Raw genomic sequence first — 13889 nt, 5'->3', positions numbered from 1 at the left:
TTATAGGAAGTCACAAATACATTTCATAGATCTTCAATACATAGTTTCAAGCTGCAACAACAATTGAAATTTGTAACAAGAGTCCTCCATAGCTTCAGCTAAAGTTTAAAAAAACTCAAGCTTACAATCAAAGACATACTTAAGATAATCTACCGGCGTTTCAGATAAATTGTTACATGCCCTCCAAAGAAGAGAAAAATACACCAGCCCTTCAGGGGCCTCATACATCTCACCGAAACTCGTTACTGAATCTGTTCCTTTACTTAAAGAGAAACTGCATCGGCCTTATCCAGCAAGAGAAGGCTCTCTTCATAAGAATCAACAGAGCAATATGGTCCACAGATCTCAAGACTTCTCATTTGTTTGCTCACAAGGTCTAGGGAAACAAGTTCAGGCTTTGATTTTTACGAGTTATATATTAGTTAAAGTGTAAATAGTACTTTATTGTCCCACATTTGTGAAGTACATATGTAATACCAATTGTAACTCCTATATATACTCGACTTTGGAGATTAATGAATATATAAGAAATTCCCAAATATTATCATATATATTTTTGGTACTTACCATGTTTAGCTTAATATTGGTATTTACCATATTTAGTTTAATATGACATCAGAGCAGTTCACTCTTGGTGACTTCTGTGCTTTAATTTTGTGCCCATATTTTTAGTGAGTTCCTTCGTGAAAAAAAAAGTGAATAGTGTCACTCTACAGTACATCGTTGCTACAGTGTGTGAATAGTGCTACAATGATCTGTTTGTGAACATATTGCTACAGTCCGTGAACAATGATTGCTGCAGTATTCTGGTAAATTGTTTTCATTCCGCTGCGTATCTTTTGTGCCTTTATTGTTCGTGATTTTGTTTAATGGCTCAATATAATTATAGTGTTGTTATGCATCTTGGTGGAACAAATAAATAGATAATTGACACTGGGGCCACTAATCATGTGACTAGTGACCCTAAAGTGTTTGATGAGTTATATGATTATGTTCATGATCTGTATATTACTAGTGCAAATGGAGCACCTTCCATTGTGAAGGGTGAATGTACTATCTCTCTGACTCCAACCTTATCACTGGTTCGTGTTTTACTTGTTCCTGATGTTAAGTGAAATCTTTTGTCGGTAGGAAAACTTCTTAATTCCTTATATTGTTCTGCTCACTTCTACCTTACGTATTGTTATTTTCAAGACATTCAAACTCAGAAGATAATTGGTTGTGGTAAAAGAATAGGGGGTTTGTACATCTTGATTATGGAGGATACTGTTGTTTCCGGTTCAAATAATCATCAAGTTTTAAGTGCTAAAGTGGATGACAAACATCAAATTTGGTTGTGGCATCGACGATTGGGACATCCATCATTTAGTTATATGAAGCATCTATTTCTTTCTTTGTTTCGCACTTGTAGTGATTCAAAGTTCAAGTATGAAACATGTGTTATGACTAAGAGTCATCGTGCTTCCTTTCCTGTAAGTGATTCTAAAGCTACTTTGCCATTTGATTTGATACATTCTGATGTGTGGGGTCCAACGAAAGTTACTTCTAATGGATTCCGTTGGTTTGTTACTTTTATTGATGATTGTACTCGGTTAACTTGGGTGTTCTTGATGAAGAATAAAAGTGATGTTCCGTTACTTCTTCAAGAATTTTGTACAATGGTGTCTACTCAGTTTCAGACCAAGGTTAAGGTCTTTAGGTCTGATAACGGAGGAGAATATGTGAATCACACTTTGGCATGTTTTTTTCGTGATCATGGTATTATTCACTAGACGACTACCCCGTTTACACCCCAACAAATGGTGTGTCCGAACGGAAGAATCGTCAAATAATGGAGGTTGTTCGCTCATTGATGTTGGATAAATGTGTTCCTAATAATTTGTGAGGTCATGCTGTTTTGGCTGCTGTGTATTTGATCAATCATGTTCCAAGTAGAGTTCTTGATTTTCAGACACCGTTTGATGTGCTACAAAAACATGTTTCTTTTGTTTCTGTATCAAAGCTTCCTCCAAAAGTGTTTGGGTTTATTGCGTATGTGCATGTCTACTCTCATCAGCAGAGTAAACTTGATGCATGTGCTTTTCGATGTGTCTTTATTGGGTATGCTAACAATAAAAAAGGTTATAAGTGTTATCATCATCTGACTCAAAAAACTTATATTACCATGGATGTCACATTCCACGAGGAAGTTTCGTATTTTGTGAAGCCCTCTTCCGACTCTCCACTTCAAGGGAAGAGGGGGAGTGAAGTGCATATTAGAAGAGATGGTATGGATGATGTGTTACAGACAGAGTTGGAAACAGAACCTATTATGTTGCGTGATACTGATCAGTTGACTACAGATAGTGATTGATCACCTGTCATTCCCGAAATTATTTCTATTGACGACAGATCAGATGTACCCAGTGAGTTGCCTGTTAGTATGTCAGATGAATTACCTTCTGATGATCGGTTGCCTGTTGCTGATATGTCTAACGAGTTGCCTAATGATGGTTCGTCTAGTGATGATTCTTCTAACAGTTTGGTACAAGATGGTGACATACATGAGGTAAATTTAGACGATTCTTCTACTTATCAGTTGCCTCCACGAGCTAATCGTGGAAAACCTAAAGTACAATATGAGCTTGATATGCATGCCAAAGCTAAATATCCTATCAACAATTATGTGTCTACTCATCGTTTGTCCAAACCGTATGCATCTTACATATGTCAGCTATCTAGTGTATCAATTCCAACAAAATTGCAAGATGTTTTGTCTGAACCTAAGTGGGTTAATGCCATGAAAGTTGAGATGGAAGCTTTGGAAAAGAATTATACTTGGGATTTGGTTCCTTTACCAAATGGGAAGAAAGCTGTTGGATGTAGATGGATGTTTACTATTAAGCACAAAGCAGATGGTTCTATTGACCGGTATAAAGCCAGATTAGTTGCTAAGGGTTATACTCAAACCTATGGGGTGGATTATCAGGAGACTTTTGCTCTTGTTGCCAAACTTAATATTGTGCATGTTATTTTGTCCTTAGCAGCAAACCAGGATTGGTCTATGTTGGAGTTTGATGTTAAGAATGCTTTCCTTCATGGTGATCTTAAGGAGGAAGTTTATATGGATTTCCCACCTGGTATTGGAACATCTCCTGGAAAATGTGTTGTATGCAGGTTACGAAAGGCTTTGTATGATTTGAAATAATCTCCTAGAGCGTGGTTTGAGAGGTTTACAAGTTCAATGAAAAAGTTTGGGTATATCCAGAGTCATTCAGATCATACTTTGTTTCTAAAGCGACAAAATGGTAAGCTAACTGCATTGATTATTTATGTTGATAACATGATAGTGACTGGTGATGATCAGAAAAAGATACAACGCCTTCAAAAGTACCTAGCTATTGAATTTGAGATGAAAGAATTAGGTGAATTGAAGTATTTTCTTGGAATCGAGGTTGCACGATCCAAGCATGGTATTTTTTGTCGCAACGGAAGTATGTTCTTGATTTGTTGGCTGAAACATGTATGTTAGATTGCAAACCTGTTGATACTCCAATTGAGCAGAATCATCGTCTGGGCTTATTTCCAGATCAAGTTCCTACTCATAAGGAACGGTATCAAAGGCTTGTGGGGAGATTAATTTATTTGTCTTACACTCGCCTTGACATTTGCTTATGCAGTTAGTGTGGTAAGTCAGTTTATGCACTCATCTAGTGAAGCTCATATGGATGCAGTAACCCGTATTTTGAGGTACTTGAAGATGACTCATGGCAGAGACTTGGTTTTCTCCAAGAATGGTCATTTGAATGTCGAAGGGTATACAGATGCAGATTGGGCAGGTTCTATCATTGATCGGCGATCTACAACTGGATACTTTACATTTGTGGGTGGTAATTTAGTTACTTGGAGAAGCAAGAAACAAAAAGTGGTGGCTAGGTCAAGTGCAGAAGCTGAATTTCGTGGTATATCTCATGGTCTATGTGAGTTGTTGTGGTTGAAAAAATTGTTGAGAGATCTTAGGTTTAAACCCAAGGGTGCTATGAAACTTCTTTGTGATAACAAGGCTGCTATTGATATTGCTCATAATCCAGTGCAACATGATCGAACAAAACATGTGGAAATTGATTGACATTTCATTAAGGAAAAATTGGATGCTATAATTATTATGTTTCTGTTTGTGAGATCTGAAGATCAACTTGCTGATGTTCTTACCAAGGCTGTGTATAATAATGGGTTTTCCAACTCACTTGACAAGTTGGGCATGCGTGACATCTTTGCACCAACTTGAGGGGGAATGTTGCGAGTTATATATTAGTTAAAGTGTAAATAGTAGTTTATTGTCCTACATTGGTGAAGTACATATGTAATACCAATTGTAACTCCTATATATACTCCACTTTGGAGATTAATGAATATATAAGAAATTCCCAAATATTGTCATATATATTTTTGGTATTTACCATGTTTAGCTTAATATTGGTATTTACCATATTTAGTTTAATATTGATATATTGCTCTCGATGTAAATGTGCCTGCCTCCTTTAAGAAGCATTACTAATACTTCACCATTCTTTCTAAAAACATAACGCTCAAGGAAAAAGGTTTTCTCGACCCTGTGGACCGAAACTAACCAATTTGGTCCATGACTCCTTCACGCCATATTCCTTCATCACCCATATTTCAAGATAAAAATCTTTAGAATCGATATTCATCACAAATAGAGCTATAGATTTTCTATCTCTCGAAACAGACAACAACAATCCAAATGTGTAACTCCATACGACACTCGTTGACATTGATATCTTGCAAAATAACTCATTGCCGACGTCAAAAGTCAATATGAAATGATCATCGGTTGCCCTACTTACTACAAGCCAATGAAGAACTCCATTAGAAATGACCTGTTTTTCACTCCATATGTTGCACATTGAGGAGCAACCGAACCAAGACTCTTCCACGAGCCAGTGGCTAGTGAATAAACTTCAGCCATGGTTGGACCCATAAGTTCATTGTTAGGGGTAACAACTCTAACGACCTTATAGTCAGCTGTCATAGCATCATAACCGAATCCAATAGCAGCGTCAAACCTGCTGTTATACATAGGAAAGGTAATACCAGGGCTGGGAAGGGTCACTGACTTACTAATAAATGGGTTCCATAATATGAAGCTTTTACCAGAACGCACAATATCATCCGCCAAGCATACCAGCCCATTACAAATGCCGACAATGTGCAAATATTCATTGCCAATTTCCTCCTTGAGAGCAATTGGAAATTCTATCTCCGAGTACTCGTTGAAAACCTAGTTATCATACTGCACAGAAAATACCTCTTCTCGTATTTTGGATGTAAGAATATTTTAATATTCTAAAGTAGTCCACATGACATGTATATGATATGTAGGATTTAATGTAAGAATATTATAATATTCTAAAGTAGTCCACATGACATGTATATGATATGTAGCATTTAATGTAAGAATATTTTAATATTCTAAAGTGGTTCACATGACACGTATATGATATGTAGGTTTTAATGGATATTATTTGTGAATAATCCTATTGGTCAAATTATGAGAATTGTTTCCTATTAAATTACTGTGATGGGTGATATTTGATTATGTGTTTTAAATGGAAAGGGGTCCTTTCTCTGCCTCACTTATGTATATTGCATATACCCATCTAATATGCACTTGATAGAAAAAAAAAACACGATTATAGTTTTCACATGCAAATAGAGGCAAGAGAGAGAACATCTATTTCCTCCGCCGCTGACAGAATCCAATTGGGTATCTCATAGCGTTTGTTGTCATGGATCAAGGTACGCTTGGTTGTTTAATGTATTTTCGCATTTTATTTGTATGTGAAAATCATGAAGTTCGACGATCTTGGCTTAATTGATTTATGATTTACATGTGGTATCAGAGCTTAGTTGAGAGCTCTCATGATTTTCCATTTACAATTATAAACTTTAACTGAATTGACTTAATTAGGGTTCAATGTTTGCTATTTTGAGGCAGACATGATTATATTTTATTTGCATGTATCGATTATGCATGTTGGGATTGAGAAATTGTAATCTTAGTTTTATTACAATTTTTGCCGAATTGCATATTTGGGTATGGAAACTATGATGCAATTTGGGCGATTCTTTTAGTTGGAATTAGTTAAAGTAATTTGAATATTTGTGACTGATCATCACGATTATAAACATCATTCATTTAATTTGTAATTCGTCTTACGAAATTATTTGTTAGTCACCAAAGTGGCCAAACTAGGAAGATCACATGGATTCAAATTAAATGATGATTAATCAATTACTCATGGTAGGATGATGCATATGAACGAACAAAACCTTATTATGTTTTAAAGGTTTGTACATGAGTAATATGATTTTCATTTGTCATAAGTTCTTAAGGGTCACCCAAAGGTAGACTAATTGCTCATATGATTGATGATATGAATTTCATTTTATTTGTTCAGATATCCAAAGATAACGAAACCTGTCTTGTTAGAAATGTACAATTATCAATAAGGTATTATGCATCGATGATTGTTTGTATTGTTGTAGTATCTACCCAAAGGAGAATATGAAAAGACACTTATTGTTATTACACGTGTTTTTTATTACTCAAAGTATTAATGTTGTGAGCACTTTTGAATTGAATTGTCAGTGCCTGTTTCTCTTCATTCACTTGCTCCATATATTCCCTCATTTAATGGAACAAATTTCTCAGATTGGAGTGAGCAAGTTCAGTTACACCTTGGTGTCCTGGATCTTGATTTAGCACTCCGAACTGACAAACCTGCTGCTCTTACGAATACAAGGAGCACTGAGGAAAAATCTCTCTATAATGCATGGGAGAGATCGAATAGATTGAGCATAATGTTTATGCGAATGACTATAGCGAGCAACATAAAGACTGGCCTTCCTCAAGCTGAAACTGCTAAGGAATACTTGAAAAATATTGAGACTCGTTTCAAGACTGCTGACAAGTCTCTTGCTGGGACATTAATGGCTAAGCTTACCACCAAGAAATTTGATGGTATGCGAAGCATGCATGAGCATGTCTTTGAAATGACTAATATAGCAACAAAGCTAAAGACTCTTGGAATGAATGTGGATGACTCCTTTCTTGTTCAATTTATTTTGAACTCCTTGCCTCCTCAGTATGGGCCATTTCAAATCAACTATAATGCTATTAAGGACAAATGGAATGTTGATGAATTGGCCACTAAACTTATTCAAGAGGAGGGAAGGCTTAAGCAGCAAAGAGAGCATTCCGCTCATTTAGTAAGTCAAGGAGCTGAAAGAAAATTTGGAAGAAAGCCTGGAAAGGGAAAGAAAAGAGGACCACCTAAGGTGCTAATGCTACTCAGGCTCATGATAAGGAACAGAAAAGTGATTTATGTCGCTTCTGTAGGAAGCCTGGGCATTATCAAAAGAATTGCTAGAAATTTAAAGAATGGTTCGAAAAGAAAGGTGAGCCTTTGGCTTATATGAGTTTCGAATCATATTTAACTGAAGTTCCTTATAATACTTGGTGGGTTGACTCTGGTGCTACGACTCATATTTCTAATTTGATGCAGAGATTCCTTACGACCCAAACTTTAAATCCAAATGAAAATTTCATTTTCATGGGGAGTCGAGTCAAAGCGGTAGGAACCTTTCATTTAATTTTGGATACTGGATATTGTTTGGATTTATTTCAAACACTTTATGTTCCTAGTTGTTCCAGAAATTTGGTTTCAATTTCGAGGATTGACCGTAATGGATTTTTTATAAAGTTTGGTAATGAATGTTTCAGTTTATATAAGAATACCTCTTTTGTTGGTTCCGGTATTCTAATAGGTGAGCTGTATAATTTAAAGCTCAATAATTGTTTTGCTGAAACACTTTTGACCTTGCATCATAATGTTGGAACTAAGCGTAGCCTAAATAATGAAAATTCTTCATTCTTGTGGCATAAACGACTAGGTCATATATCCAGAGAAAGGTTAGAAAGATTAGTAAAGAATGAGATTCTTCCGAACCTAGATTTTACTGATCTTGATGTGTGTGTGGATTGTATTAAGGGCAAACAAACCAAACACACCAAGAAAAGAGCCACAAGAAGTTCAGAGCTTCTTGATATAATTCATACAGACATATGTGGACCTTTTGATGCTCCATCCTTTGGTGGAGAAAAATATTTATCACTTTTATAGACGATTATTCACGTTACGACTATATTTATCTATTGAAAGAAAAGTTTGAAACAGTGAATACTCTTCAAGTGTTCATTACTGAAGTTGAAAGACAATTAGATAAAAAGGTGAAGATTGTCAAGTCGGATAGAGGTGGTGAATTTTATGGAAAATATGATGAATCAGGACAATGTCCTGGTCCATTTGAAAACTCTTTGAAAAGCATGGCATATGTGCCCAATACACTATGTCAGGTACGCCACAGCAGAATGGTGTTGCTCAAAGGTGTAATCGTACTCTTATGGACATGGTTAGGAGTATGTTAAGTAATGCATCTTTGCTTATATCATTGTGGATGTATGCTCTTAGGATTGCTATATATTTATTAAACCGGGTTCCTAGTAAAGCAGTTCCCAAAACACCATTTGAACTGTGGACATGAAGGAAACCTAGTTTAAGGCACCAACATGTTTGGGGTTGCCCAGCAGAAATAAGAATTTATAATCTGCATGAAAAAAGTTGGATTTTAGAACGATTAGTGGTTACTTTATTGGTTACCCAGAAAAATCCAAAGGATATAGGTTTTACTGTCCTAATTATAGTACGAGAATTGTTGAAACCGGCAATGACAGATTCATTGAAAGTGGTGAAATCGGTGGGAGCTAAAAACCTAAGGAATTGGTCATTAATGAAGTTAGGGTGTAGATTCCTAGACCTATAGTTTCTAAGCAAGTTGTTGTTCCTACACATGTTGAACCATTAGACCATGTTGAACAACAAATTAATGACCATCTGCTCCAGAACATGTAATGGAAGAACCACAAGAAATAGCATTAAGGAGATCTCAAAGAGAACGGAAACGTGCTATTTCAGATGATTATGTGGTATATCTACAATAGTTTGACATTGATGTAGGAATAAATAAAGATCCAGTTTCGTTTTCACAAGCCGTTAACTGTATTGGTTCTAGTAAATGGATTGATGCCATGAATGATGAGTTAAAATCAATGGACCAAAATGAAGTCTGGGATCTCGTTGAATTGCCTAAAAGTTGTAAGAGAGTTGGGTGTAAATGGCTTTTTAAGACCAAACACAATTCTAATGGGAATATAGAACGATATAAAGCCAGATTGGTGGCCAAAGGTTTTACTCAGAAGAAGGCATTGATTACAAAGAGACTTTCTCACCAGTTTCAAAGAAAGACTCTTTTAGAATCATTATGATTTAAAGTTACATCAAATGGATGTGAAAATAGCATTCTTGAATGGGAGTTTGGAAGAATAAGTCTACATGGATTAGCCTGAAGGCTTCGCATTAAAGGGAAAGGAACACATGGTCTGTAAACTAAAGAAGTCAATATACGGACTTAAACAAGCTTCACGACAATGACATCTTAAGTTTGATAATATCATTGTATCCTTTGGTTTTAAAGCAAACATCGCTGATCCATGTACATATCTGAAGGTCAGTGGGAGCAAGTTTATATTTCTAATTCTTTATGTTGATGACATTTTGCTTGCTAGTAGGGATCTTGGTCTGTTACATAAGACCAAGCAATTTCTCTCGGAGAACTTTGAAATGAAAGATATGGGTGAGGCGGCCTATGTGATAGGAATTGAAATATTCTGAGATAGATCATGTGGAGTGTTGGGCCTGTTTCAAAAAGCATATATTGAGAGAGTTTTAGAGAGATTCAGTATAAAAAAAAAATGTTCATCCAGTGTTGCTCCAATTCAGAAAGGGGATAACTTTAGCTTTATGCAATGCCCACAAAATGAATTAGAGCGTGCACATATGGAAAGTATTCCTTATGCATATGGAAGCTAAGTTTATAGCATGCTTTGAGGCTACGAATCATGGATTATGGTTACGGAATTTTATCTTAAGGCTTGGCGTCATTGATTCCATTGCTAAGCCGTTAAGAATTTTCTGTGACAATGCTGTCGCTGTCTTCTTCTCCAAGAATGACAAGTATTCTAGTGGTGCTAAACACATGGATATAAAATACTTGACTCTTAAGGATAAGGTTCAGAAACAAATAGTGTCTATTGAGCATATAAGCACAATGCTTATGATCGCAGATCCCTTGACAAAGGGACTGGGGCTAAAGGCATTTAATGATCATGTTGAAAGAATGGGTCTTGGTGGTAGTCCATGATGATTGTCATTGTTTATGAGAATTTGTTTAATGACAATATTGTGCTTGACACTTTGAGCTCGATAATTGAACATGTTTATGGAGTTTCCTGTTTTCCATTATATGTATACATTTATGAGATTGGATGAATGATAACATGAATGTCTCTAACAAAGACATTATCGGACCTATATATATGTTTCTCACTAACAGACTGTTTTAGGTAATTGCTAGTGTTGTGGTACATGGAAGGGACTATGTCGCTTGTTGATGTACAACCGCCATGACTCGCACTAGTGAATTGCTTAAGATCAGTATTTATGTTGACCAATTGATAGTAAGGACTATTTCAAACTTTATTGCGCGCTTAATGTTTATTTGTTAAACCGAAAAAGGAACATGTCTCACTATGGATTCTAAAGTAGTCCACATGACATGTATATGATATGTAGGATTTAATGTAAGAATATTTTAATATTCTAAAGTAGTCCACATGACACATAAATGATATGTAGGTTTTAAATGGAAACGGGTCCTCCCTCTGCCTCACTTATATATATTGCATGTATCCATCTAATATGCACTTGAAAAAAAAAAACACGATTATGGTTTTCACGTGCAAATAGAGGCAAGAGAGAGAACATCTATTTCCTCCGCCGCTGACAGAATCCGATTGGGTATCTCATAACGTTCGTTGTCATGGATCAAGGTACGCTTGGTTGTTTAATGTATTTTCGTATTTTATTTGTATGTGAAAATCATGAAGTTCGATTATCTTGGCTTAATTGATTTATGATTTACATTGGACACGACTGTTGTGTGGCGATGTGTTCTAACAGAAGTTATAGAACGACCAGAAACACTGTGGTGTAGGAGGAGGTGAATGTCATTCTGTTTGTTGAAACGGATTGTTCGCCTAAGGTGGGACTGAATAAAGCTTTGATTTACGATCACGGACCTCCATGGCTTGCACACCGAGGTGCATTGGATCAAAGATTTAATGGGTAGTCTAAATAGGATATCATGGGTTATTTCCCGAGGAAAGGAGTCCAACATTGCTTCAAATTTCTGTTTCCTTGCTTGACAAGGATTGACGGTGAGAGAGAGACTTCAGTTCTGTAGATCAGCAGATGGTGGTGAGGTAAAAGAAAGGCGTGAGCGGAAATACAAGGCTCATACTAAATTAGTTTAAGAACAATCCAATTAACTACTCAAGCACTACAAAGCTATTACTAAAAAACTAAAAATGCAATACAAAAACACTGATCGTACAGCCATGAAACTCAGAAGTTCTTCTAAATTCAGTGGGCGTACTTTGGAATCTTCTTTCCAACCTTTAGCTTCTTCTTGCCTGGTGCCTTCTCTGCGATTCTTGGAGGAGCATTAAAACACAAGTATGTCTGTTTTGTAAACGTAAGAGATGAGCAACATAAGAACATCCGTCTTGTATTTTTGTGCTTTTTCTAACCCATCAATTTCTTTTGAGTCATCCAAATAAAATACAAAAAAGGATACATTTCTTTATTTCTTTTGAAAAATTTCTGTCCGACCGGCGGTAGACGGCTTTAGAGAGAACTGTGTAGGACCACAGGTTGGGAAGGAATAAAGAGCCATATGGAGTCTAGTTTTTTTGTGTGTGGTTGCATAGTTATTTGGTCCGATGAAGTAATCTACAATTTGTGATTTTTCTTAACACGTTTTCAGTCCTAAAAGTTTTACAAACTACGTAGTTTGCCCTAAGCCGAGACAAATTTTAAATTGTACTGTATTTGGTCCTTATATAGTTTGCAAACCGGTTTAGTCCGAGGACCTCATGTGCAAAAGGCCTTTTTCTAATGCTAAGTGCGACTCACACATTTTAAATATATTTATTTACGTGGATTGCTTCACTTATTTGTTATTTCATTATTTTCTTTCTTTATGAGACATATTAGAAACCCAAAAGAAAGGCGATCATCATATCACATAATACAGGGAGAAATTTAAAATTTACAGAAGTTAAGGGAGAGTATTTGTGACAGAATTGAAACATAGTTTGTATGAATGAGACAAAACCCCAAACGAAGGAAAAAGAGATCCTAACATTTAGAACAATATATTTAAGAAAAAAGAATGAATTTTTGTTCATCATTGTCGATCTTTATGTAGAAATTGCAATTGAACATCTTTGTTGTCGATCTTTTATGTAGAAATTGCAAAAGACAATGAAGATAATGAATTTTAGTTCTTAAAAAAAAAGAAGAAAAGAAGAAGAAATCATACTAATATAAACAAAATAAAAAATGAAACGTTAACCAGAAAAACACTGAAATGTCAATCAATATATAAGAAAAGTAGGTAAGGTCGTGACAACCTTTTCTACGTTGCTCCTATCATTTCCCTCCATATTCTTACATTAAAAACATACTAATTTATTTGACAAAGAAAAGAGAACATAAGGGAAAAATTACTGTAACAGTTAAGTAACATATGAATGTGATATTAATCATAAAAATTCATGTCCTCAAATGTGTATTCATCAATTTAATCAAAGGAAAACTAATGAAAAGTCCAAAAAAACTTATCTTTTAACGAAAAGCCATTTTTAAAGGTGTAGTGAATAGTGCCAGTTAAAGGTAAAAATATGGTATTTCGTTAAAAGTGAACAGTATCGGAAATGTTTTGTTAAAACTTCCTTTAATCAAACTACGGTGAACAGCACATAATTAAGTCTTTTTTTTTTTCTTCTTGTTTTTTACGTGCAACAACACGGTGCACAATGAATATACTTTGACTGAAGGGTTAGAATATATTTGCATGTATATGTTGCATAATATACATGCAATAATTTCAAGTACTTCATCTAATAGCTAATAATGACAATTGACATGCCAAAGAGGTGAAAGAATTCAAGAGATTAAGGCATTTGAAATTCACCAATGGAGCTGGAATCGTCTTTGAAATTAGAAAGCTGGCGAATTTGTCCTCTCTGAAGAAATTAAGAAGTTCGTCTCTGAAAGTTGCATCACCCTCCCTGAAGGTCCTATGGATAACTATGAACGTTTTCAAAGCTACCTGTCAATGACAAACACAAAAATAATACAACAAAATTTAACAGGAATCAAACATATGTATAAGAAACGGTAAGCATAGTAATCCACAAGATAATGATGATTCATATATAGCCAATAAGAAAAGTATCATATAAGTGTTGCATCATCCCATGTAAACTGGAATTTTGTTACTGAACAATGCAATGGCAGTGATAAAAGTTTATGGAGTTTGAAAACTGAATGGCAACTGCTATGCATCTGAAAACTAAACGCGCCGAACGCCGTGATTCGTTCTTCAATGCAATTAATTTTTTTTTTGGTCAGACGATAGATTTGTTAGATTAGGGAGCTGGCGGAGTTCGAACTCACGCTGTGGCGTAAGGGCAACACACATCTCCATCACTGTGGCAAAGGACCACTTTCAATTCTTCTTTTTTTGAACAGGTGTTTTTATTGTAGTGGTTTTCCTCTTTAACTGAAATTCTTCTTTTATTTTTTTAGGGTTCCAATAATTTGGATTTTTAATTCTGTTTTTATTTTAGTTTTTGTCACAAA

At 35.4% G+C, this 13889-nt stretch overlaps 1 pseudogene; it reads right to left on the bottom strand.

Moving 5' to 3' along the window:
- On the bottom strand, positions 1–11766 carry LOC126610096 (F-box protein CPR1-like; annotated as a pseudogene).
- Positions 11767–13889: the final 2123 nt, after the last annotated feature.

Source organism: Malus sylvestris, chromosome 17 (genome assembly GCF_916048215.2).
Source record: "Malus sylvestris chromosome 17, drMalSylv7.2, whole genome shotgun sequence".
NCBI lineage: Eukaryota > Viridiplantae > Streptophyta > Magnoliopsida > Rosales > Rosaceae > Malus > Malus sylvestris.
Note: the sequence above shows the minus strand (reverse complement) of the source record. Positions and strands in the feature narration are given on the sequence as shown.